Consider the following 26273-nt stretch of genomic DNA (forward strand, 5'->3'; position numbering starts at 1 on the left):
TGTAATGTTTAGATGAGTTAATAAACTAAAAATATTATCTGGAAAATAACAACCACTCCATGATTGTTAGATACTGTGACATCACCACCCTCATCATCATCTTCATCATCATTTTAATCTTGTGGTTAATACCATTATGATCAACATTTTTCTGTTTTCTGCAACTTTCCCTTTGGGATTTCCATTTTGCTGAGACTTCTTAGCTATTTCATTCTTAGTCATTTTTTTTTTTTTATTTTTCTGTGTCTTTCCTTTCTTTCTCTCTCCCTTCCTTCCTCTCTCTTCTTTATAACTGTTTTTAAGTATAATATTTGATGCATATAAAATAATACTTGTAACAGATTATAAGGTATAATAAGTAGTCATAAATCAGGCACTCCTATATCTACCACACAGGTTAGAAAATAGAGCATTACCAGCACACCTTGGAAGCCCTGGCTTGCCTTGTCCTGGTTCCATCATCTTCTCCCTTCATTTCCCGTAAATTCACTAATATCTTGAAGTTTTCGTGATCACTATTTTTAAAATACATAAACATTTTTATCTCCTATGTCTATATTTCTAATCAATGCACATTGTTCAATGTTGCATGTTTTAAAACTTTGTGTAAGTAAAATTTTATTGTTTATAATCTTTCATCTCTTGTTTCACCCCATCTTGTGATTCCAATATGCCAATTTTGACTGTATATCATTCATTTTTATTGCTTTCTAGCATTCCAGTGTACAAATTCACCACAATTCTTTTTATTAATTTTATTGCTGATAGGTCTTTGTGTAGTCCCTAATTCTATGCTGTCATCAATAGTATTTCTGTGAATATTCTTATATCTATTTGTTGGTTCACATGTTTGGGATTTCCCTTGGGATACAATCCTAAGAATGAATTGTTGGATAGTTGGGTTCTCTCAACTTTACTAAATATTAATTATACTAGATTATTTTCTATGGTAACCGTCATGGTCTACATCCCAACTAGCAATATATAAGAATTTGGTTACTCCAGAGACTCATTTGCACTAAATAATATCTCTCTCTTTTTTTCTGCCCAGCAAAAACTTAAAATGAAATCTACTTGGAATTTAGGACATAAGGGTCTATAACATTTTACTGGTCCTGAAAATGCATTGTTTTTTTATCATAGTCAGTTAACAGTTCCTTCTTTAAATCTTCTAATCTTATAACAACTTTGGTAGATGAGAACATTGAAAGTAATAGTTTGCAAAGCGTTTCAGTAACATAATTGGGCCTTACATGCTGATGAACCTTCAAAAAAAAAAAAAAGCTCTAACACAGTGAGGTATTATAGCTAGATAATTGAAAACATATAATCTCTGTTGACCTGAGATGTTGAAGATGTTGACATGCTGAAGGAGATGAAGATGTTGACAAGCTGAAGGAGATTCTCTTCTGGAAGGTTAGAGACCAAGGATACAGAGATTAAATTCCTCCACCTTGGTATCTTGAGAATGGTATTGAGTCATACTGGCAGAGCTTGGTGTGGAGGCTGACTTGTCTCAGGCAGTTCGTGTTCTATGGCTGTGCAATTCCAATGGTAAGAGCTAAAAAAATCAGATTAAATAATTTGCATTTTCTTTTTTTTTCAACTATATGTACATACTTACATGTTTCTAATAATTAAATGCACAATGAAAAACAAATATATTTCACTATATTTAAGATCACTTTTGACAGAAATTCCCTTATTTTTCTATGTTAGAAGTATAAAGTTTGATCCCATAAGCACAATTTTGAGAGAGACTCTTTTGGTCTTTGATAATTGCAACATACAAAATTCCCAATGGAGAGGGTTAAAGTCTATCTCTCTTTTCTCTCTTTCTATATATATATATTATATATATGTACACACACACATATATATACACAAATATACACACACATATATATATACACACACACACACATATAAATATATATATATATTTATATGTGTGGGGGGGTGGATAGATGTAGATTGCTTGGGAAGCAAGAAGTCTTGCAAAAATTGTCAGGCCCACAGAAATTCCATTTGGGCTGCCAAATTTGCATTAGTCCCGCCCACAGTTTGAAATGTCACCCCACCCTCTCTTTGCCATCTGCACCACCACCTACTGATTCCTATGTCTCTAGTCTTAGAGAACAGAAGCATCTGCCTATGACAGGCACATTCAGAATTGCCCCCAAACAGATTCAAATGAAAATCCAAAAGATTTATTAAAGCAGAGTCAGTATATATATATATGTATATATATATGTATATAAATATACATATATATACATATATATTTATATATATACACATATATATACACACACATATACATATATATACATATATATGTATATATGTTTTTAGAGTCAAAGCTTTATGATGATAAGGTTTTCAGTCTAGTTTCTTTTTTCCTGATTTCTACATTATAAGCATAAAAAAAAGAGGATGCTTTTATGACAGATCTAAAATCTAAAATCACTTTGATAAATTAGTACATGCAACCTCTGCAAATTTCTTCACTTGTTGCTAATTAAATGATGCAGCTATTTTTCCACTGCTTACTTGCCATTTATTAATTTATTCATCTAGTACACATTTTTGAGGCCATAAACTGTTAGTTAGAGAATCAATACAATATGTTCGCACTACTCCTGAAGACCATTACCTACTGCAGTGCTGTCTGATAAAAATATGATGTGTGGCACATAAGAAATATTTGATTTTCTAATGTCAGGTTAAAATTAATAAGCAGAAAAAAGTAAAATAACTTTCACTCATATACAGTTAATTGTCCCTCAGTATCCATGGGAGCTTAGTTCCAGGACCTCCCACAGATACCAAAATCCACAGATGCTCAAGTTCCAAAGTATTTGCACATAACCTATGCATATCCTCCTATATACTTTTTTTTAAAATTTTTTAAACAGAGTTTTTCACTGTCACCCAGGCTGGAGTGCAGTGGTGTGATTTCAGCTCACAGCAACCTCCACTACCCGGGCTCAAGCAATTGTCCTGCCTCAGCTACCCAAGTAGCTGAGATTATAGGCATGCACCACCACGCCTGGCTAAGTTTTCTATTTTTAGTAGAGATGGGGTTTTGCCATGTTGTCCAGTCTGGTCTTGAACTCCTGGCCTCAAATGATCTGCACACTTTCACGTCTCAAAGTGCTGGGATTACAGGCCTGAGCCATTATGCCCAGCCTCTTCCTATACACTTTAAATTATATTTAGTTACTTATAAGACCTAACACAGTGTAAATGCCATGTAAATAGTTGCTATACTATGTTGTTTAAGGAACAATCTTAAGGAAAAAAAGTCTGGACGTGTTCAGTACAGATATTTTAGATCCACAGTTCACTAAATCCATGGATGCAGAACCCATGAATATGGAAGACTGATTATACTTTGTTTATCTCAATATATCCAAGATCTGATCATTTCAACATGGAATCAATATAAAAATTATTACTGTGATGCTTTATATTCTTTCTTTCTGGCAGTGTTTTGGAAATCTTGTTCATATTTTACAGTTATAGCACATCTCAGTTTGGATGTGATCCTTGCAAATGCTCATTACTCACATGTGGTTAGTGACTGCTATGTTGGACAGCACAGATCTAGCAGATAGATGATATTCATTCACTCTTTCAGAGTGAGGCAAATGGCATGCAAATAAGTACTCAATCAAAGTGTGATGAGGGGGTGTTTACAGGGACACTAGTTAATCTTAGGAGACTAGAAAAGTTTTCCAGAAGGATTTTAGGCCAAGGACTGATTGAGAAACAGGAGTTATACTTGCAAAATAGAGAAGCACCAGGAGAGAAGAAGGCAGTTTTCCAGACCAAGCAAGTAGGTGCCACTTTAAGGTGCTGAAATAAGTCCAATATAGGAAAGCATATGCAATAGGTATGGCAACCAATTATATATAATGGATTGACGTTCAAGATGCAATGGAAATATGGAGAATGAAGGATCCTGGTGTGAGAAAAGAAGGGAAAAAGTTTAACCAAGACTTGAAGAATGAACGGGAGTAATTGGTGGGTGCATCAGAGAGGTATAGAGGAATCAGATGAAGTTGGGCCTCCAAGGCCATAAGAGAGGCTTGGATATTATTGTGAATTCATTGTGAAACTATTATAAGGTTTAAGTAGCAAACAGATATGATATGATTTTTACTGTAAAAGACCAGTTAAGAAGCTATTACAGTTATCCAGGCAAGAAATGATAGTGGCTTAAAGTGGTCATAGTAGAGATGAGTGGAAACCAACCAGATTTTGAATATATTTTGAACTTAGAGATAGTCAAACTTGTTGAAATTGAGTATTAGCCTAAGAGTAAAGTCAAAGCTGATGCCAAAGAATGTGAGCTGAACAATTGGGCAAAGTGAACATTTATTGAGATAGACAAGAAAGGAGAAGGAGTAGGCTTGGAGTGAGGAATAGAGCAAGATTTCTGTTTTAGGTATGCTAACTGATGGAGTATGCGAATCTTAAGACTTCAATTTGTCATCCGAGTAGAAATATTGATCAGGCAATTGGGTATGGTTTTGAACTCAAAAGTGAGATATATGAGTGGACACTGTGGCCCATGTAATCCCAGCACTTTGGGAGTCTGAGGTGGGCAGATCACTTGAGGCCAGGAGTTCAAGACCAGCCTGACAACATGGCAATACCCCATCTCTACTAAAAATACAAAAATTAGGCAGGCATGGTGGTGTGTACCTGTAATTCTAGCTACTTGGGAGTCTGAGAGTCTGAGGCACAAGACTTGCTTTGAACTTGGGAGGCAGAGATTACAGGGAGCCAAGATCATGCCACTGCACTCCAGCCTGGCTGACAGACAGAGCAAGACTCTGTTTCAAAAAAAACGGTGAGATACATATTTTTGGCACAGTTTAGAGTATACCTCAGATTTATTTATGCACTATCCTCTGGATTATTGGGGGCTCTCATCGCCTTGCAAGTTCTCTTATCATGTTTCTAAAGAGACGGGCTTTAACCCTTTATGGCGTCATGCTGAAACCCTCTAAAGCTCTTCATTCCAGACATTTGAACTCCCATTGTGAAAGACTTCAACCTCTCTGAGTTTCACATCAACCTTCCATTGCCCCAAGGCACCTCTTTCCTTCAGTGCTGGGGGGATCACATGGAAGCCTTTCCAATAATCTTTCTTTACTTTGTTGCAGATCTGAGCACACCAGGTGGGCAGCCTGGGATCTTGGTATGCCAATGACAGTTTACAGAATTTAGAAAATTCTTTTCTTTTTCAAAACTACCTGGAGTCTAGAAAATTGTCTTGCAAGACACTAAAAAATATCCTTCTTTTGTTCTGTAGAACACTTCTGAGCAGGTACTTCTTTCTCTTTAACAACCCTAAGCCCCTACAAAGAAAATAGTTGATTGGGAGAAGACTACATGGCATAGAAAGATGAAAGAGAAAAGTATATTAACATAGTTTAAAGGATTATACCTATTGCATAAGCAAGGATGTGTGAAAAAATTAAATTCTTTTAAATACACCATAGGCTTCTTTGGACATTGATTTTGTCTCATTTATTCATTGATTTCAAAATATCTACAGGCTGGGTGAAGTGGCTCATGCATGTGATCCCAGCACTTTGGGAAGCCAAGGCAGGCGGATCGCCTGAGGTCAGGAGTTTGAGACTGGCTTGGCCAATATGGTGAAACCCCATCTCCAATAAATATATATATATAAAATTAGCTCGGTGTGGTCATCAGTGCCTGTAATACCAGCTACTCAGGAGGCTGAGGTAGGAGAATTGCTTGAACTCAGCAGGCAGAGGTTTCAGTGAAATGAGATCACGCCACTGTACTTCAGCCTGGGTAACAAGAGTAAAACTCTACCTCAAAGAAAAATAAATAAACAAATAAAAATAAAAATATCTACTGAGCACCTATTAGGCCAAGTGCTATACTCTGAGTGCTGCATAAATAGTGATGAACAAGACAGTTAAGGTCCCTGGCCTCAATGAGAAAAGTGCTAAGAAGAAAAAAAATAAGACAACGGGCTATCGAATATAGCAGTAAGGATGCTCTCTTTCTTAAGTTACAGAAAAAAAATGACAAAAATTTTACTCAATGAGGATATCAACTATTTCATACAACATAAAGTTTGGGGCTAGAAGAGTTCCAGGATAATGAATTCAAGAATTAATTTACTTTATCATTTACAGAAATTCTGCTTTGCAATTTCCAACGTGTTGGCCAGTCCTTTTTGCTTGGATAGCCTGAGGACTCCAAAACAGCGGAGTCTCAGGGGTCATTTTCAGACAATGATATCCTGGCAATAGGAAAGGCAGCATTCTTTTTAAACAGTGAGATACATTGTTCTAGAAGTGCAATGTCCTGGCCCCCACTCAAAAGTTCCTCTGTATTATATAACATGTTTATTCCTAAACCAATCAATTGTTAATAGTCTGAGGTGATGATGAATGCCTTAAAATAATCAAGTATCTTGGCCGGGCGTGGGTGGCTCATGCCTGTAATTCCAGCACTTTGGGAGGCTGAGGCAGGCGAATCACTTGAGTTTGGGAGTTGGAGACCAGCCTGGCCAACACAGTGAAACTCCATTTCTACTAAAAATATGAAAATCAGCTGGTTGTGGTGGCACTTGCTTGTAGTCCCAGCTACTCAGGAGGCTGAAGCAGAAGAATCACTTGAACCCAGGAAGTGGGGCAGGTGGCGGGGGGAGTTGCAGTGAGCTGAAATCATGCCACTGTATTCCAGCTTGGTGACAGAGCAAGACTCAGTCTAAAACAATAATAACAATAAAAACAAACAAACAAAAACCATCGAGCATCTTCATTTGGGGTTAGAAAGGGTGCAGTCTCCCTTGAAGATCTTGTTTTTCTAGGGGACGTGAATAATATCAAGGTCCTATCATCAAATAGCGGCTGTAGAATAAGCAACAAAAAGTGTCTGCTACAGTGAGTGACTGAATTGGAAGGAGTGGGAGATCTGAGAAATCTCTCTGAGATAAAATTGAACCAAAATCTAACTGATGAGAAAGACACAGCCATACAGCAATCTGGGGGAAGAATATTCCAGGCAAAGTGAAGAGCAAATGAAATGGATCCAAGATGGGGAACTGATGTGCTTGAGGAAATAAAAAAGACAGTGTGGATGAAGTTCAGAGAATATTTGGGCAAGTGGAATTAAAAAAAAAAAGGAGGGACCCAGAAGCAAGTACTAGCTAAATCTACATAGTCTTGTGAGCCACTGTAGGAAGCTGAGTTTTATTCTGTTGAAACTTAGACGTCATTGGAAAATTTTTAAGCTGGAGATCTTTTTTTTTTTTTTGAGACAGGATATCACTGCATAACAGACTGAAGTACAGTAGTGCAATCGTAGCTCACTGCAGCCTTGAACTCCTGGGCTCAAGCAATCCACCTGTTATTCAGCCTCCCAAATGGCTGGTATTACAGGCATGAGCCACCGTGCCCATCTAAGCCTAAACAAATGTTAAGCCATTTAAAAACAGTCACTTTGGTTGCCATGTAGGGATGAGCCACAGTGTGGCAAAAATAAAAACACTTAAGAAACAAATGTAATAGAACAGGCAAAAAATCATAATAGCTAGTACAAAAACACTGTATGAAAGATGGCAAGGAAATGCCAGGTATATGTTGGGGTATTGCTGACATGACCTACCAATGGATTGTCAAGGATATAAAAAAAACAGAAATAAAACATAACATCTGGGTTTGGGGCCTGAGCAATTGAGTTGATATTTGTACTGTTAACTGAAATGAAAACTTCCTGAGAAGAAACTGATTTTGCTGAGCTGAAGAAAATCAAGAATTCTGTTTTGAACATGTTGAGTTTGACATTCTGAGTACATCCTAGGAGAAACAGGAATGCAGAATTGGCCAGTGATCTGGACAGGATTTTCAGCCGCAGAGACATTCAGGTAATTATAATATGGATTAGATTTTAATTTGTGGGACTAGATGAGACCATATAGAAAAAGTAGATGGAGAAGAACTTCATCGAAGGGCAAGCTAAAATTTACAGTTTTGTCCTACAAATCGAGATTAGCAAAGTATCCTAGAAAGAAACCACCAATAAGGTAAGAGAAAAGCCAGGATACTGGAGCATCTTGGAAATCAAGAGAAGGAAGTGTTACAAGATTGAGAGGTAGTCAACTGGTCAGTGCTGCTGAGTGATGGAATGAGAAATAGACATAGGATTGACCACTGGTTTTGGCAAAATGGAAGTTGTTGAAGACTTTGATAATAGCCTTTAACTTAGTGAACTCTATGTAAATACTTGTCGAGTTAAAACACTATTCTGGTCTGTCTTGCTATTTTTTTTTTAATCTCACCACTTTCCCAAATCCCAATTATGATAAATATCTAAAATGTAAACATTTTTAGTACAGCATAATACATATTGGCTTTAATGTGACCTTGATGATTAGCCATTCTTAAAAAGACTTGATTTAACATATTGTTGAGCATAATTCTCCAAAGGTCTCTTAAATTTCTGTACACCTTGCTAGCAGAGGAACTTATAGCCTTTATTCTGAACTCTTCCTAAAAATGTTTGGATAGGGAACAATCTTGAAAGACGGAGATGGTATCTTCCTCTGGAGCAAAGACATGTTTGTTTATTATTGTGTATAAATACATATGATGTATTCTGTGTATGGGTGAAAGGCCAGTCAAGCTTATTATCCATTAGAAAGAATCTGTTTCCTAAGCTCAGAATTCCTGTCCAATAATGTAACCCGCTACATGTATGGATAGCATCTGTCCCTTTTCTAATCTGTCTGTGGGAACTAGAGTACAGGCCTAAATGATAATACTCTGGTATCAGCTAATACAATGAGTCATAAAGTTCTTTTTCTCTGACCTAGGAGTCTCATGTCTTCTGCTAGCAACCAAAAGTTGTGGCAGGCCAACTTGATAGCTTGCAAGTACAATAAAATTTCCCATTCTTGGCAGTACTTGACACAGAAATGTATCTCAGTGATCTAAGCTAAAGATAATGAAAACAATTATTTATTTTTAGTTTATAATATTGAGTCTCCATAATTATTCCATTACATAGTTTTTTTTGTTGTTGTTGTTCTATGACAACTTATAAACATCGTACACTTTCAAACCTTACCTAAATGACTTTGGCTGCTATTTCCACTAGGAAAAGGAGCTGTTTCTCACAGACATTTGGTATAAAGAGCTATCTTGAACAGACATAGAGTGAATATTATAATAATATATCTGGCTGGGCGCGGTGGCTCACGCCTGTAATCCCAGCACTTTGGGAGGCCGAGGCGGGTGGATCACGAGGTCAAGAGATCGAGACCATCCTGGTCAACATGGTGAAACCCCGTCTCTACTAAAAAAAAAATACAAAAAATTAGCTGGGCATGGTGGCGCGTGCCTGTAATCCCAGCTACTCAGGAGGCTGAGGCAGGAGAATTGCCTGAACCTAGGAGGCGGAGGTTGCGGTGAGCCGAGATCGCGCCATTGCACTCCAGCCTGGGTAACAAGAGCGAAACTCTGTCTCAAAAAAAAAAAATATATATATATATATATATATATAAAGATGTCCACAGATTCTATCAAACTTCACAGTTCACATTCTACTTTTTTGTAACTAGAAATGGAAATGGAATTATGATGTTTTGAAGTTGATACATTAGTTTCTGTGAAAAAGAAAAAATAAGTACTGCCATTGTGTTGTAACAAATATTGCTTCGATAATACATGATGGTTTAATTTATCCTTCTTCACACACTCAGAATAATAAATTACAGAGCTAGAAGAACCTCGGAGAACATGATTTCTAACACCTACTGTTACACATGAAGAAAGGAAAACTGAAGCATTAGTTGCTTAGTTAGTTATATTAGTAACTTTTGTTAGTCCTATTACCAGGATTGAATTTAGACTTCTGATAGCGAATTTTTCTTTCCACGATGTTTTATATACTTATTCCCTCTGACCTCTGTCTTATGTTAATCCCTTAGTGCCAAGAAGGAGGAATGTTCTGAAAAACAATGTATAGTGGCAAGAGGAATAACGTGGCAGGTAAATGAGACAAAAAGGGTCAAGTTTATAGCTGAGGCTCCTCAGTCACCAATGGCCAGCTATTGCCAGCAAATTCTGTTAAAAACAAATGAAAAACCCAAACTGGAATTTCTAAATCTACTCACTTAAAAAACATCTCATTGACTAGAAATTCAGAGAAATTGTTATGAGCAAGTCATCAACAAATTAGCAATGCCAGACACAGTTGCAACATCCGTTATTCTTTAAATTAATTCCCCGGGCAGGTCAACTGAAAGAATAAATCATATGAGTCTTTGTCATTAAGTAGGACAAAAGCTCAGGAATTTGATTTTATATATATAGTTTTTTCCTTTGCAACATATTTTAAGGCATCAAATAGACATAGAATAAGAATCCTGCAACTAGACATACAGCAATACTTTTTAACAGATTATAAACCAATTTTAGATTTCATCCAGTTTGTTTATGTTTAATTTTTCCTGCAGAGAAGGTATAAATTTAAAATTTATATCTTAAACACAGTAACCATCTTATTTGTTTATTTAATGGTCTAAGATTGATTATATTTCTACTTTCGAACCTATTAAAAAGTGAACAAACTCCCATTTCGTTTTTTCCTTTTATGTGTAATCTTGTTTACGACTCTATGTTCGTTGAGCCAGCTTGATTTTAAGAATGATTGATTGCTATCTCCAACCAACCTTGAGAATTTTGTTTAAGTCAACTCCAATGAGCTTCTGATTTTCCTCTTACTTAAGGGCCATAAAGCTGCACTGTCTAATCAGTAACAGGATTTATATCTAACAAGTTCTTGATATTTAGCTGGTAACTGGGAAGTTTATTCACTGCCATCTAAGCGGTGAGAATTATTTTTACCTACATCAATCATTTCTGTGGTTAAATGAGAAGCAACAGCGTGGAGAGTCTGAGCACAGCAGTTAACAGCTGTTAAGACAGAGACATTTTTTTTTGCTTTAACTTTGCCTCAGCATTATGTCCTAGTGCGGGTTAAGCCACTTCTGATGTTCTAAAGGGTTATAAGACTTTTACATGGACTTAAATTTGTGTAGTTACGAAATCATTGGCAAACAAGAAAAATCTTTTTTATTGAAACCAACATATACTTAAAATCATCTTGATTTATATAAACAGCTTATCTTTTAAAAATATGCAGAAAAATTGCCACGTTGCATATAACAGAAATGGAGTATATTAACATGCTTTTTCCTAAATATGCCCACAGATGCCAGTTATTATTTAATATGTGGGATTCAGTTTCATGGCACAGCTATATCTAAATTTAGCTGTGCCATGAAACTGAATCCCACATGTTCATGAAGAGACAAACATGCCAAAATAGACTTCTCATGAAGAGGCAGTCTATTAAAGTGAATCCCTGTAAGGTTACTGTACATTACCTTTGTATCTTAAGAGCTGTGACAAAAAGTAGAGTGTTCTGTTTTGTGACCACTGTGAGCTTAATTCAAAGGCTTGTGCACTCTATTATTGGTCTTCTAGTGTCTCCTGCTTCCATCATTGTATTTGGGTGTCTCTCTCCAAGGCAGTCGTGCCTGTATGTCATTTCTTTGTTACTGAATATAAGTGAAAATGTCGTAATATTATTCTTCTGAATTTCTTTAGGGAAATTTTGACTCACTGCTTCAGTTTTTATACCCTTCCTGCCTTCTCAGCTGCTGTGATTCACTCATGTTGGCTTTATGTCATTACAGAACCAATAAAAAGAATTGTGACAGCATTATCACTAAGTGATGTTGTGTATTTGTGTTTATATTTTTATATTTCTTGATATTACTTGCTAGTGTTACATTGAAGTTAAGTCGAGAAGGGTACTGAATTGTTAAATTATGGTTAATCATATCACTAAAATGTTAATAAATAGCTAAACATATAGCACTTAATCAAAACATTGCTATTCACTTATGGAAATTTATGTAAGTGTTTTTTCAAAATTAAATGATCCAAGGAATTCACCAAAGTGGGAGTTATAAAGTTATCTTAGCAAACCTGCTTTCAATTTAATAGATTAACTGTCCTCAACAACTTGCTTTATAAACATAGCTTAAGTTATCTGCAATAAACTAAAATATAGACAAAATCACACTTACCTATTTTTTTGAATTTACTCACCAATATGAATTTCTTTTCAAATGTAAGGCAAATTATCATTACAATCTATAATTTGCATGCAGACATTCTATTTCTATTACCTATACTGTTATAACTGGCCTCTTCAATTTTCACTTGATAGCCTGTCCTAAACATAGCTGTAAAAATAATTTCCTTAAATTTCAGGTCTGATGTCATTATTCTATTGCAAAACATTCAGTGGGCCCCAATTTTCGTTTAGACCAAGGATAAACAGGTGTTCAGAATCCTTCACATTCTGGATTCAACCTTCTTTGCAAAACTTATCCCTCTTTATATGCGTTCGTGGATTGTAACACTTAGCAGAATTAAATTGTATGATATTTATTTGGTGTTTTGGACAAAAACACATTCAACTATTTTAATTATAATTCATATTATTTAAATAATATCTTTTAAATTATTTGACTATGCTATGGACTTAAAGGTGTCACAAAGTCCTTTTTAATTTGATATATATTTTTTGATCACTGACTGAGAAATTCTGATTTCTGAGCTCAGAAAGTTGTCACTTACTTGATATCACATAAGTGGCAAAGTCGGAAATAGAATCTTCATCTTCTGATATTTAGTCCAGTGGGTGTGGTTTCCAGTGGCTTTGGTTTTTTCCATATTACCAAGCTGCTTCAATATCATGTTATCATTCAGCAACATCAATATTATTGTTATTACATAAAAAGAAAAGACAGGCGAATAATAAAACTATAATGCTCGTTATTACATAGATATTAAATATTAAATCATTAAGTAATAATGATATAATAACTATATTAATATACCTTTTACAAAATAGAAAAAGCAACTATGAAAACTGAGATAAAATACATGAGTCAATTCTTTTGGTACCTGGAACAATATTATATATACCATTTAGACATGATAAAAAATTCAAAACATTGTGATATGTTGTGATAGTTTAGGAAATAGGATATTCATACATGTCATAATGCCATATTATTAGGGAATTTAAAAATTATATAAATCTACGATAGCATCGAGAAATGAAAATAGTAACCAAAAATGGGTATAAATTGCAAGACCGCATTTTTTTTTTTTGAGACAGGGTGCTGCTTTGTCACCCAGACTACAGCATAGTGGAGTAATCACAGTTCACTGCAGCCTCTACCTCCTGGGCTCAAACAATCCTCTCACCTCAGCCTCTCAAGAAGCTGAGACTACAGGTATGTCCCCCCATACCCCACTAATTTTTGTGTCTTTTTTATAGACACGCAGTCTCATTATGTCGCCCAGGCTGGTCTCCAACTCCAGAGCACTGAGATTACAGTCTTGAGCAACCGTGCCCAGCCTCAAAATTGCATCTTAATAGATGAGAGCTTGATAACGTTAAACTATCTGTTGTTTTCAGGTAGCAGAAGAAACTACTCCTAAATAATTGAAGTAAAAAGTCTTCCAGTATAGTAGACCCTCTGTAACAGGAGTTTCCACATCCATGGATATGGAAGGCCGACTGTACTAGGCAATTTTACATGAGGAACTTGAGCATCCATGGATTTTGAACTCTGTGGGAGGTCCTGGAACCAATCCCCTGCAGATACCAAGGGGTGATGGTGTCTGTGCTGCAAGACTTGAAATCCTGGCTGCACCACTTGTTGGCATGAGATCTTGAGTAAGTTACTAAATCTTTTGGTTCCTCGGTCTCTTTATCTACAGAATCAAGATAAATAGAACTTACCTCATAGGTTTGTTTTGAGGATTGGATGATTTTATTCATACTATACATTCCAAATAGTTCTGGGCACATTTAAGGAGTTCATTTATGTTATATACTTTGAACAGTATCTGCTTCAGTAATGTTAGCCATCATCATCATCGTCATCAATACACTCATCATCAAAAACAGTAATAAAAAGCCTATGAAGTGAAGACTTGTAAAATTTAGAAAGGAAGCATATTCATGGAATAATATACATTTTCTGACAGTGGTTTCAGGTTAAAAGTAAAAGAACCAAGGGATATCTATTTGCATCAGCTTAATTAAGTCGATTTAAATAAATCTAATTAATGGCTAAAATGAAGACACCAAAGAAGTCAGTGAGCCTTTGTGACACTTAAAACAATAAACTTGGGATTTATTATAAATTATAATCAATTTAAACATTCTTCATAAGTGAATTGCCAGAAAATTAATATTGTCACCAAGTGTGTGGTTATGCTTAATTTTTTTTTTTTTTTTTTTGAGCCAGAGTCTTGCTCTGTCACTCAGGATGAGTGTAGCTGTGTGATCTCAGCTCACTGCAACCTCCTCCTCCCAGGTTCAAGCAATTCTCCCTGCCTCAGCCTCCCGAGTAGCTGGGATTACAGAGACGCGACACCACTACTGGCTAATTTTTGTTATTTGTAGTAGAGGTGGGGTTTCACCATGTTGGTCAGACTGTCTAAGTCCTGACCTCAGGTGATCTGCCCACCTTGACCTCCCAAAGTGCTCAGATTACAGGTGTGATGAGCCACTGAGCCTGGCCCTGGTTATGCTTAAATTATAGATATTATACATTTAAAATAGGTATTGTTTTGCTTTTTAAAATTAAATCTATAAGATTTATCTAAGCAATAATAAATAATCATATTAACTAAAACATTATATAGTCTTAGCTTTTGGTTTATTTTCGAATCACTCACTTTAAAAATAGCAAAATAGTTGCCATGTCAAAGATGTAGAAGAGCTGTGATTTCTGGTTAGTTGGCTGAAATCAAATAATCAACTCATCTTTGGTTATAAATCGTCTCATAAAATAAGTATGGGTATTTTTCTTAAAGTAAAATTCTGTGAAGATAAATAATGCTTTTAAATGTAATAAATGGTCATATATTGATTAAATGAAGTGTTTCACAGAAATATTTTCACATGAAATTGTGGCTATGGTTCTCATTTCACCCTCTAGTGGCCTTATGCCAATACTGCATTTTCCCTTTTCAGTCATTTCATAGCTGGTTTTACTTTCTTTGGTTTACACTTGTTTTATAGCTCAACGCTAAACGACTTAATCACATCTCTAAATTAATGCATTGTAGTTGTTTAGTTTGTGCTAAAATACTATTCTTAACGTGATAGAGAATAATGGGCTTATTTTATTGTTTTCATGATGCTAATAGACTCAAGTCACACATTCTGTCGCCTACTTAATCTTTTCTATTAAGGTACTTTTGTTAAATGTTCCATATCTCCGAAATGTGCTCTAAAGAGCCTCATGGGGGGAAAAAGTAATTGACAGTCTTTTGAATCTCATTGATTTACACTCTTTCCTCATCTGCAAACCAATTTTAAAATCACAATAAAGTGGTAAAAGATTATGGACCTGAAAAAAGGAGGATAAACTTACACATTTTACTAATCCTATCAGGAAGCTTGAAATACACATCAGGTTTCTACAAGATGGTGAAAGAGGAAAAGCATGCTATTTTTGTTTTTTAAAAAATTTTGTTCTAAAGGTCAATCATTTGTGTTAATATGATACTGCAAATTTTTCGCCCAAATGTGAGGTAAGCAAACAATAAATACTCTTACCTGAATTACATGGATCCCTGGCAACAGCAATGGATACTTAAAAGGTTTGCAAACAACTATACAAGTAACTTTTCATTAAGACCCATTAAGGAGAATATCATTCTGCAAGAAAATTTTTCATTTCGCAAGTAACACCTTTTTCCCCAATAATATATTGGGAAGTCTAAATTTAAGCATTTACTATTTGTTATTTATTTATTTTAGAGACAGGGTATTTCTCTGTCACCCAGGTTGGAGTGCAGTGGCACCATCATAGCTTACTGTAGCCTTGAACTCCTAGGTTTAAGTGAGCCTTCTGCCTCAGCCTCCAAAAGTCCTGGGATTACAGGCATGAACCACTGCACCTGGCCACATTTACTATTTGGTAGCATCATTGATAACTATAATTTTGGGTCAGTTTATCTTCTATCACGCATGCACATGTTTGTTATTTTCCCATTGAGACTAAAGTTTTCCCTGTCTTCAATTAACAGATGAGAAGTGATAGGTTTGATGTTTTCTTCGTTTTCTCGTGTGATGTGTTTGCTATTCTGACTAAAGGAAAATTAAATATTGCCTACAGATTGTACAATTACTGTACAATGATAATACTTGGAAACTACACAGATTTTTGAAGCAAATTTAATCACATAGAAGACTATATGTATTATTCCATGTTTCTTTATGTGTCATAGAATTAACATATGGCCAAGAAAAAAATATATAATTTTTGAAATTAGTGGATCTTTCATTAATTTGGATGTATATTTAATAAGAGTTTAAGCAGATAAGACCTTTGCTCCCAGTAATCTTCTTTCTATTCTTCTAAAAAGATATTAAATAAATGATAATACACATAAATACATGACTACAAATATCTGCAGTGAAGAAAAAAGAATATAATGAAGATCAGAACAGGAGTATGTGACTTAGATTTTGGCATGTAGGAAAGACTTTGCTGAGGAAATAATATTTAAGCTGAAACCTCAAAGATAATTTAGAGTCAGCCAGATGGAAAGTTGGGAACAAGCTTCCCAGGCAGCAGAACTGTATGCTTAAAAATTCTAAGGTGGAAAACAGCTAAAAAGTGAATTGCCAAGTAGCATTTACTATAATTCTATATACTACAAAACTATACTTACGTTCTTTTCCTTTGGGCATTTTTTGGTCTACAGAAAAACTTGTATTATCAAATAATTTATTCATAATAAATATCTGTGTTAATTGTGTATCTCAGTAGATGAAAATTATGATCAGCGCACATCTATGTATATATACATATACATGGAATAGGCATGGCTAATTACTCTTAGAACACTTTCAACAATTTTTTTATTCCTTAGGAAAAGAATGCTATTGACCTATTTTGCATGTAATAACATTCAAAAGGATCTCAGCAGTAGGCTTCTCTCTCTCTTTCTCTCTCTTCTTTTTTTTCTGTTTTTGAGACAGGCTTTTGCTCTGTTGTCCAGGCTGAAGTACAGTAGCCCAAACGTGGCTTACTGCTGCCTTGAACTTCCGGGCTCAACCTATCCTCTCGCCTTGGCCTCTCAAGTAGCTGGGACTAGAGGCATATGATACCATGCCTGGCTAATGTCTGTATTTTTTATAGAGATGGGTTTTTACCATGTTGCCCAGGCTGGTCTCCAACTCCTGGGCTGAAGGGATCTGTCTGCCTTGGCCTCCTAAAGTGCTGGGATTACAAGTGTGAACCGCTACGCTGGCCTTGACTATGTCTTATAGATAGTACTTTTTTTTGGACAGGGTCTCGCTCCGTCACCCAGGGTTGAATGCAATGGCACAATCATAGTTCATTGTAACCTTGAACTCTTGGGCTCAAGCAATCCTCCCACCTCAGGCTTCCCAGTAGCTATGACTCTGGGCATGTTCCACCACCCCCAGGTTAATTTTAAATTCTTAGTAGAGACGAGGTTTCATTACATTGCTCAGGCTGATCTCAAACTCTTCACTTCCAGTGTTGTTCCCACCTTGGCCTCCCAAAGCACTGGGATTACAGGGATGAGTTACCCTCCCAGCCAAGATTGTACTCTAGACTGTCTAGGGAATTAATCTGGAATTTTTTGTTTTTTGAGATGGAGTCTCACTCTGTCACCCAGGCTGGAGTGCAGTGGTGCCATCTTGGCTGACTGCAACCTCTGCCACCCAGGTTCAAGCGATTCTCCTGCCTCAGCCTCCCGAGTAGCTGGAAACACAGGTGTGTGCCACCACGCCTAGCTAATTTTGTAAATTTTTAGTAGAGATGGGGTTTTACCATGCCAGGATGGTCTCGATCTCCTGACCTCATGATCCGCCCGCCTCGGCCTCTCAAAGTGCTGGGATTACAAGCCTGAGCCACCACACCTGGCCTCAGAGCTGAGTAGGTGGGATATTGTTGTTTTTGTTGGTTTTTTGTCATTGTTTACCTTTTCCCCTCTGTTCACTATTAAAGTATAGGACATTAATGATTTAGTAAAAATGAAAAAAAATGCCTGTAACTTTATTACCTGATGTGATGGTTAACACTGAGTATCAACTTGATTGGATTAAAGGATGCAAAGTATTATTCCTGGGTGCATCTGTGAGGGTGTTACCAAAGCAGATTAACATTTGAGTCAGTGGGCTGGGAAAGGCAGACCCAACCTTAATCTGGGTGGGCACCATCTAATCTGCTGTAGGTGGGACCAGAATAAAACCAGGCAGAAGAACGTGAAAACACTAGACTGGCCTAGCCTCCCAGCCTATATCTTTCTCCCGTGCTGGATGCTTTCTGCCCTCGAACATTGGACTCCAAGTTCTTTAGCTTTGGGACTTGAACTGGCTTCCTTGCGCCTCAGCCTGTAGACAGCCTTTTGTGGGACCTGGTGATTGTATGAGCTAATACTCCTTAATGAACTCCCCTTTATATATACATCTATCCTATTAGTTTTGTCCCTCTAGAGAACCCTGACTAATACATCTGGCTAAAGTAACAACCTCAGCTATTATTTTTTAACACTTCCCTGTAAGACTTGAAGTATAAGGCTAGACAGATTCCCAAGATGGTGAACCACCAACCTGGAATCTTAGGAGTGGCATCCTCAAAATTTTTTAGAAGCAGATGATTGCTCAGTGACCAGCCCATTCCTTCTCACCTCTTAAAAAAATCAAAATATAAACCAGAGTTTGTTTATCTGATCCTTTATATAAGATACACTATAAGTAAGGGTAAAACCTATGTCCCGGTCTTGTTTTACACCTGTTGTCATAACTTAATTTTTAATGATATTCACTTTGACTTTCAAAAGTGTTCCAGTTTAAGACAATAAACTATATTGTCATTTTGCCCATAAGATCCTCAGTATAACCCATTAACAATAGCATGTCATACTGAAACCATCTAACCACTATTAGAAGCTGCCCAGTACCAGACAGTGTTTTAGTTGTAAGACATAGAAACTCTTTGTGGAAGACATAAGCAAAACTGAATTTCTTGGAGACATATAGGACAACTAGCTGTATGACGATAAAACTGAAGAACTGGTGTCCCAGTGCACTGACATGAGAATGGCACCTGCTAATAGAAACTACTGAATGGCCCCTTTAGGGTACCACAAATTGAAATACTTTGCCTCAGAGTTTCATTGTTTGTATCATTTTGCTAAGGTATCAAATTCTAAAGACAGGGGATTGACTGATCTTGGGTCAAGTGTTCCTCTCTCTTTTGAGACGGAGTCTTGCCCTGTTGCCATGGTTGGAGTGCAATGTCATGCGATCTCTGCTCACAGCAAACTCTGCCTCCGTGTTCGAACAGTTGTCCTGCCTCAGCCTCCCAAATAGCTGTGATTACAGGCATCCACCACTACGCCCAGCTAATTTTTGTATTTTTAGTAGAGACTGGGTTTCACTGTGTTAGCCAGGCTGGTCTTGAACTCCTGACCTCATGATCTGCCTGCCTCGGCCTCTTAAAGTGCTGGGATTACAGGCATGAGCCACTGCCTCTGGCCAAGTGTTCCCTCTTGATGATAGGGAAGCTCAAGTACTTTAATTGGCAGTTCTACCAAATGATACGCAATGGGAAAACTGAAACGGGATTGAAGTAGAAGGAAAGGATGCTGGGCAGGAAAACCACAAAGGTTCACCACCTACTGTCAGGGAGTATTGAGGACTCTCAGGGGAGGTTTCAACTGACCTGTATGATGCAGGACGGTTGAGAAATCCTCTTTTAGAGTTTGACTTCATTCTTAAGACACAGGAAGACTTTTATATCATCATTTAAACCAATTGTTTAAAATTTCTACATCAACTTACTTTTGCAAAATCTCTCTTCAGGTAAGAGGCATATGATGAACAACTGCTGTTTTCAGGTAAGCAAGTTCATCTACTTTCAACTCCTCCACATCTTGTTTCTGTGTGGATTTGAAGATGTACTAACCAAGGAAACACATGAGAATATTAAAACAGTGTTTCAGATCCATAATTCTCAATCTGGCAACATTTAATATTTTCCACAACTAAACCCAATCCTATTTTTCCAGCTCTGTCCCACCTACTCAGATATCCTGGGAAATACATCTACTCATCAATCCCAAACATGCACGATGTTTTCGTAATCCACCTGCCTTGGCCTCCCAAAATGCTGGGATTACAAGTGTAAGCTACCGCGCCTGGCCCCACAATGTTTTCTTGATACTTTGCCTTTGTCAAAACCACCCTTTCCTTATCATATTCAATTGTGACATATCCTTCAAAGGCCAGCTCATCTTATACTTACAGTGAACAAATTTATTTTGTTTTCGTAGGTCAGAAAGATCTATCTTATGTTGTAACTCTTCCTGGCAATTTCACTGTTCTGCATAAATTATATTTCACGTGAATATGTCTTATACGTCCTACAATAGCATACATTTCTTAAGAAGCAGAAATTATTTATCATAATTTTTTATATCCATAGCAGTGTGCCTTGAGATTTGTTAACTATGAGTCTAAGTTTTAAGTAGCAGTGACCAACTTCTACAGTTAAACCCAAATAATTGCTATGCTCTCTGCTTAAAAAAAAAGTTAAAAATAACTTTCGTACTATCTTTAATAAGTTTATTTGAGAAAGTTTCCACACCTTTAAATAGCATTGGGATCTTAGCCAGTTAGACCAATTAGGTCATATCCATTTACAGATTCAGAATGAGTGCACTCTTCTTGCATTACTCTAGTTGATATAATTAAATGTCCTTTCACGACCTGAAAACCAGAGTGATGGTAATGTAAACAATTACAAATCTTGAAAATTCATGCATTTGAATCATTCGATTAATTTCAATGTTTACATTAAACATAATACAAAATAACACATTGCTTTAGTTCCTTTATATTAGATAAACTCTGTATACTGGCTCCTAATTTTCCTACGATATAGGCTTGTTGACAAATCATCAAGCTTTTGGCTGGTTTTATATAAATCTTTGAAAGAGCTTAAAAAAAATTCAACAGCAACTTACAAGTCCTTTACTAAAAATATCTATTTCTCTCCCAAATTTACTCATATAATTACTGCCACGGTAGCCTCATGTTCTATAATTTTTGCTAAAAGATGGTATTATAGTTTTATAATTACTGATTTCTTTCTCTCACCTGCAATAGAGTTGTTTTGTGCCTGCAAAACTATTAAACACACATTGTTAAAGGATTTAACTAAGCTGACTTCAAAAATATATATATATAGGTCACCACATGTCTTTTGCTCTTAATTGGTAAGTTCAAACTTTTACAGTAGTAACTTTAAAATACTGAAAATTCTTTAAGTTTCTATCACTAGAGACTAGCGTTTGTGTATCCATGCCATTCCTATCCCTTCAATAATTTTTCAGCTGAAGTTTTGAAGTTTATAATTTTTCTGTTATAAATTAAGATCTGTAGATATTTTGAAGCTGTATGCACTTACTTCAACATCTAGTCTAACCAATCACTTCATATAAGAATAGCTCTTTGTGATTTGACATATACACAGGAAACTGTTCAAAGCCATGGCATTGTGAGGTCAGGAGTGCATCCACTTCTCTGAATTTAAGTGACAATGTAGTTATTGAAAGCATAGTGTTCATTTAGTCTCTTATAAAAGCAAACGAATATGCTTTAAAAGTCCAAGGTACCATAGTGCCCAGAAATGTGGCCAGGATCACACTATAACTACCTCAGTATTTATCAAGTGTAAATATTAATACATTGTAGAAAGTTTCTGTATCCACAAACATGTTAAAAAACATGTGCTTATTTTTTTATGGTCAATAGCCTCTCAAATATAATGTCTTGCTTCGAGGGAGAAAAGCATTATAATATAAAAAGTAAATATGATTCTGTGTTTTGGTTCATTTTGCGTTGCTATAAGAGAATACCACAAACTGGATAATTTACAAAGCAAATACATTTATGTCTCATAGTCCTGAAGGCTGGGAAGTCTGCTATCAAAGTGCTAGCATCTGGCGAGGGTCTTCTTGCTTTATCACTCTATGGTAGAGGGAGAGAAGGTCAGAGAGCACAAGAGAGATCAAGAGAAGAGGCCCTAGAACTCAGTTTTTATCAGGAACCCACTCCTGGTAGAACAAAATTGATCTATTCATGAGGCCTCTGAATGATTCTACCTCTCAATATTGTCACAGTGGCAACTATATTTCAACCTGAGTTTTGGAGGGTACGTTTAAACCACAGCACTCTCTAAACATGACAGCCTGCTTGCTAAGACACCCAAAGTTTGTCCAAGTGGCCTTTCCTCTCCTTTCATGATACCTCTCTGCACACATCTCTGTGATAGTATAATTGGTTATGGCATTACACTAATAACAGTAAATCATGGATTTGATAAGTATGTACCAGACAGTTTTCTTCAGTTCCAAACCAACAAATGCATTTGTTAATGGACTTAATCTTTATGTATAGTATTAGTTGGTAGGGCTGCAACAACAAAATGCCACAGACTGGGTGACTTAAACCGAATAAATTTATTTTCTCACAGTTCTGGAGGCTGTAAGTCCAAGATCAAGGTATTGGCAGGTTTGGATTTATCTGAGCCCTTACTTTGGCTTATAGGTGGGCACCTTCTCTCCGTACCCTCCCATGACCTTTTCTCTGTGTCTCTCTACGTCCTAACTCCTCTCCTTAAAAGGACACCAGTGATGTTAGATTGGGCTCACCTCAATGAACTCACTTAATCTTTACCTCCTTAAAGGGACTATCTCCAAATCTAGTCATATTTTGAGATACTGGGAGTGAGGGCTTCAACATATAAAAATTTGGGAGAGTAGGGGCGGGAAGGGAACAATTCAGTTCATAATACGCTGTGTCGCTAGGCAAGAACAGTGAACAAGAAAGCAAAGGCAGATCATTTTTAAATCATCACACCATATGTGAAAATTTCCACTGAACCATGGCTATTTATGATGATGCAAAGTTTATGGCATGTAAATGGCATGTAAAGGAAAATAAGTTTTCCCCATAATTGGAATTTTTCACCCACCCATACTTGCTTCATAAACTTTTTACCAGTAGATGCTTTTTACTCTTTAGCATAGGAGTGCTCCAGTAGAGGAATCACTTAGCATAGGGGTTTCCAGACTGTTTTGTAGAATGCGCTATGATTCACAAATTCTTGATGTATATTTCACCTTGAATATATTTAAACTTGCATAAATGCATTACAGTTATAAAATAAAACTAAAAACAGCTCCAGTTGGAACAACATTGAAAGCCAATCACATATATGATGGGTACTGCTGTGCTCAAGTGATCCTCCTGCCTCAGCCTCCTAAGCAGTTAGGATTATAGTCATGTGCCATCACATGTGGTGAATTAAACATTTTTTTTTTCTGTAGAGACAGGGTCCTGGTATGTTGCCCAGGCTGGTCTTGAACTCCTGGCCTCAAGCTATCCTTTTGCTTCAGCCTCCTAGAGTTGCTAGGATTACAGGTGTAAGCGATCATGCCCAGCTCCTTTGCATGGTTTTTGTTGTTTATTTATTTATTTAGAACTGGAGTTTTACTCTTGTTGACCAGGCTGGAGTGCAATGGCGCGATCTTAGCTCACTACAATCTCTGCCTCCGGGTTCAAGCAATTCTTCTGTCTCAGTCTCCCGAGTAGCTGGGACTACAGGCATGCAATTCTGTATGCCTGGCTAATTTTGTATTTTTTAGTAGAGAGGGGTTTCCTCCATGTTGGTTAGGCTGGTTTCAAACTCCTGACCTCATGTGATCCACCCACCTCAGTCTCCCAAAGTGCTGGGATTACAGGCATGAGCCCCCATGCCCGGCCGCATGGTTTTAAAAAAAATAGTTCAGATGCTGTGCACTTTTACTCATGTAAAACCACATAAAGAGGCACCATGCACACCAGGCAAGTTGTGGGTATAGTTGCCCAAGGCTTGTTCTCATGACAGTACTCCAGACAATTTGGACTGCATTTAATAAGTGAATATCTTCATGATTTGATACTTCGGTTATTTTCAGTGCTGTCATTTGAAGGAAATCTCATATGACATACATACTCATATTTTCTTCTGATTGGACAAATCTCCAATCCTTCTGCTTTCTGGGATCAGAAGTAATTTCAATACTTGCAGAATAACAGAATGAGTCGCATCTCTCATAGGACGACTAGCATCCCAGTATTTCAGGGGAGAATGGGTAGGAATTCGATTAGTTTTATTTTACACCTTAACTTTGGGCTTCACTTCACCTGCTGCACCATTTTTGGATCTCTTATCCTGCCTTACCCACTTTGCCTCAGGCTGAATACCACTCTGGTTCTTTATTTTTCCAAAGCACTGCTTAAAAGTGTTTGTTGTATATAATTTTACTAAAGTCTTGCTGATACGGATTGGCAATCAGAAGCCTGGTTGGAACACAAACACGAAAAAACAAAAACTTCAAATGCAATGCTAGACTTCATTATTTTGGGGTACTTAATCAGTTCTTGCTTGCTACGAAATTTCTTACTGGTCTTGGGCCTCTGTGTACCCACAACTTCTGCTGTGTGCCTGGGGCTTGTTTTTGTCTCATTTCTCCTTATAGCTGTGCTCCCCGACTCTATTTCAAATATCCTCGGCTGTCCACCCTCATTCCCTTGAGTTATAATTAAACAATTTCTCTTCAATTTCTCTTACTTTCTTGACAGAGGAGTAGCTCCTTCTTTACTTTGTTCATTCCTTCCTAAACATACTCTTGGTGGATCTTGGCTTTAATGGCCAAAGGGGTTCTTAACTCAAATAGGAAATAAAAATCTCCCCAATTTAAACTATACCAATATTTTTTATAAGGCAGAAATAACTTGACTATTATTTGCTATAAAGAGAGTTCTTTTTCTTTTTTCTATTCATATTTTTGCTGATGTTGAAAAATATTACCTATAAAAGCATGCTATTTATTAAGCAGAAAAATGCAGGCTGGGTGCTGTGGTTCATGCCTGTAATCCCAACACTTCAGGAAGCTGAGGAGGGTATATCATCTGAGGCCAGGAGTTCGAGATCAGTCTGGTCAACATGGTTAAACCCCATCTCTACTAAAAATACAAAAATTATCCAGACATGGTGGCGTGGGTCTGTAGTCCCAGCTACTTAGGAGGCTGAGGCAGGAGAATCGCTTAAACCCAGGAGGTGGAGTTTGCAGTGAGCCAAGATGGTGCCACTGCACTCCAGCCTGGCAGACAGAGTGACACTCTGTCTCAAAAAAAAAAAAAATGCAGAAAATGTAACAATGTGTATAGTTATATATTAATTAACCTCAAGATAAGTCATATTATACTATGTTATCTCCAATCTTCAAGTACTTGTTGAACATATTGAAAGCAATATATGAAATCTATGAAATTTATGATTTGTGATAAACAGAAAAAAAAGCATTTACACAGGTAATTCAAAAAGAAATGAAAATCGTTATAATTTGGTATGGGCATTTTCCTTTTATGTTAGAAAAATGTATGTATAATTATATATATAATATATACAAATTATATAATAAATTATAAAAATATCTTAAATGTACATAATGTTATATAAATTTATATATCATAATTGATGTCATATAAATTTATATTATATTTATAATTATATAAATTACATAGTAAATTATATAACTGTTATAATTATATATGTATATACATATAAAATATATAGAGATAGAAATACATATAGGTATAGAAATGATACACTTTTTATATTTAATTATAAAAAATATGAATAAAAGTTTTGTATGTTTCATTAAGTAGTTTAAAAACACTGGAATTATTCTTCATGTCCCTATTTATTTCACATTCCTCAGCCTACTCCTCAGTAAATTATTCACCTCTACCTACAAAATATTTCTGGACTCTGATCCTTAACATGATCTCTATTGCTACCACCTGCAGTGACTTCTGACACTAACTACAGTTAGGCCAGACTTTACAGGCACAGGGCCAAGTTCTCCACAAGACTTTCATTATTTCAGACATATCAGCCACAAGCTCAGAGGTTCCTAGGTTCACCCTCACTTCTGCCCAACTAGCAACAAATTTGAAGGTTCCTACGCTACCTTTTCAGGCTTCATAATTTACTAGAACATACTCAGGAAAGGACTATA

This window comes from Aotus nancymaae, unplaced genomic scaffold (assembly GCF_030222135.1).
Source record: "Aotus nancymaae isolate 86718 unplaced genomic scaffold, 86718_ANA_hifiasm-v0.15.2.pri h1tg000002l, whole genome shotgun sequence".
Lineage (NCBI taxonomy): Eukaryota > Metazoa > Chordata > Mammalia > Primates > Aotidae > Aotus > Aotus nancymaae.